The following is a 2,256-nucleotide window of genomic DNA, read 5'->3' on the forward strand; positions in this document are numbered from 1 at the left end:
GCCTCCGTGCTCGTTCGAATCTCTTTAATTTTACATTCGTGATCTCCTCGGGAGGTATAAGTAGGGGGAAGCAATATATTCGATACCTCATCCAGAAACGCACCCTCTCGAAACCTGGACAGCAAGCTACACCGCGATGCAGAGCGCCTCTCTTGCAGAGTGTGCCACGTGAGTTTGCTAAACATCTCCGTAACGCTATCACGCTTACCAAATAACCCTGTGACGAAACGCGCCGCTCTTCTTTGGATCTTCTCTATCTCCTCTGTCAACCTGACCTGGTACGGATCCCACACTGATGAGCAATACTCAAGTATAGGTCGAACGAGTGTTTTGTAAGCCACCTCCTTTGTTGATGGACTATATTTTCTAAGGACTGTCCCAATGAATCTCAACCTGGTACCCGCCTTACCAACAATTAATTTTATATGATCATTCCACTTCAAATCGTTCCGCACGCATACTCCCAGATATTTTACAGAAGTAATTGCTACCAGTGTTTGTTCAGCTATCATATAATCATACAGTAAAGGATCCTTCTTTCTATGTATTCGCAATATGGTTCAAATGGCTCTGAGCACTATGGGACTTAACAGCTATGGTCATCAGTCCCCTAGAACTTAGAACTACTTAAACCTAACTAACCTAAGGACATCACGCAACACCCAGTCATCACGAGGCAGAGAAAATCCCTGACCCCGCCGGGAATCGAACCCGGGAACCCGGGCGTGGGAAGCGAGAACGCTACCGCACGACCACGGGTTGCGGACTACTCGCAATACATTACATTCGTCTATGTTAAGGGTCAGTTGCCACTCCCTGTACCAAGTGCCTATCCGCTGCAGATCTTCCTGCATTTCGCTGCAATTTTCTAATGCTGCAACTTCTCTGTATACTACAGCATCATCCGCGTTCTTTTGAGTTCACCTGTCAAAAAGCAAACCAGCATTAACTATTTGATAAAACTCTGATCGTGAACTTTCGGGAAAGTACAAGCTCTCAGGCCGTCAATAGTGAAACGTCAGTTGAATTTTTTCCTCAATCCTTGATTTTATGTTCACTATGCACCCCTGAAATTCGGTCTGATCGTTCTTTAAACTCAGCGTACAATTGCTCCCCGGATGGGCCGCTAAATCACCTCGTACGGTCCTATACTAATGTGTGGGGCTATCTGGACACAGCTCCTGAAATGCAGCAAGCAACATTGTCTCAGTCTGTTAGTTCTGCGAGATGCATGAACAGTTAGTATCTTCAGCTAGATATTGCACTCCTCAAGAAGCCTTGTGCATTCTTTTTGTGGTGTCACCGCCAGACACCACACTTGCTAGGTGGTATCCTTTAAATCGGCCGCGGTCCGTTAGTGTACGTCGGACCCGCGTGTCGCCACTGTCAGTGATTGCAGACCGAGCGCCGCCACGCGGTAGGTCTAGTCTAGAGAGACTCCCTAGCACTCGCCCCAGTTGTACAGCCGACTTTGCTAGCGATGGTTCACTGTCTAGATGCGCTCTCATTTGCAGAGACGACAGTTTAGCATAGCCTTCAGCTACGTCATTTGCTGCGACCTAGCAAGGCGCCGTATTTAGTTACTATAATTACTATCTTCAAGAATGTATTCTGAACAGGTAATATTGTGAATCATGTACCGTCAAGAGCGACGTTCATCATTAATGGATTAAAGTATCAAACTAATTACGTCCGCTTTCTGGATTCTCATTCCTTGTCATGTTGCAGACCTCACGTCAGTATAGTTCTTCCCTCCTCACGCCAGCCTGCGTGAGCTAAAACGCGTGCATTTCGGCCTCCTCTAGTAACACGGTGTTGGCTCTTCTGCTAACACAAAACTTTTCTTCGCGTAACTGAGACCTTTCTAAAAGCTATAGCTATTATGGTGACCGGGGAGTGGGGGGGGGGGGGGGGGCGCTCTGGAAGCTTGTTGGTTTTATTCACAATTCCAATGCACCGTATCATTCTCCACTCTTTTGGCTAGAAAAATGAAAACTTTATTTTTCAACATAATGTGCGTTCGATACAACCGATAATTCCTGCTCATACATCGACACTAAAGCGTTCCAAATGCCTCATCTCCATAATTGCTCGTTTGCATCTGCCCATACGTGGGTACTGTTGTATTTTATTATTCCATCTTTGTGAAACGTTCGTCATTTAGAAATAAAATCCAGGCTGCGAAACTGCGGATCTTTTCCAGTCTGTTGCAGAGGCAAGTGGCAGAACTGTAATAGGGGCTAGTGGTTTGCTGAC

The sequence above is a fragment of the Schistocerca americana genome, chromosome 9 (assembly GCF_021461395.2).
Source record: "Schistocerca americana isolate TAMUIC-IGC-003095 chromosome 9, iqSchAmer2.1, whole genome shotgun sequence".
Lineage (NCBI taxonomy): Eukaryota > Metazoa > Arthropoda > Insecta > Orthoptera > Acrididae > Schistocerca > Schistocerca americana.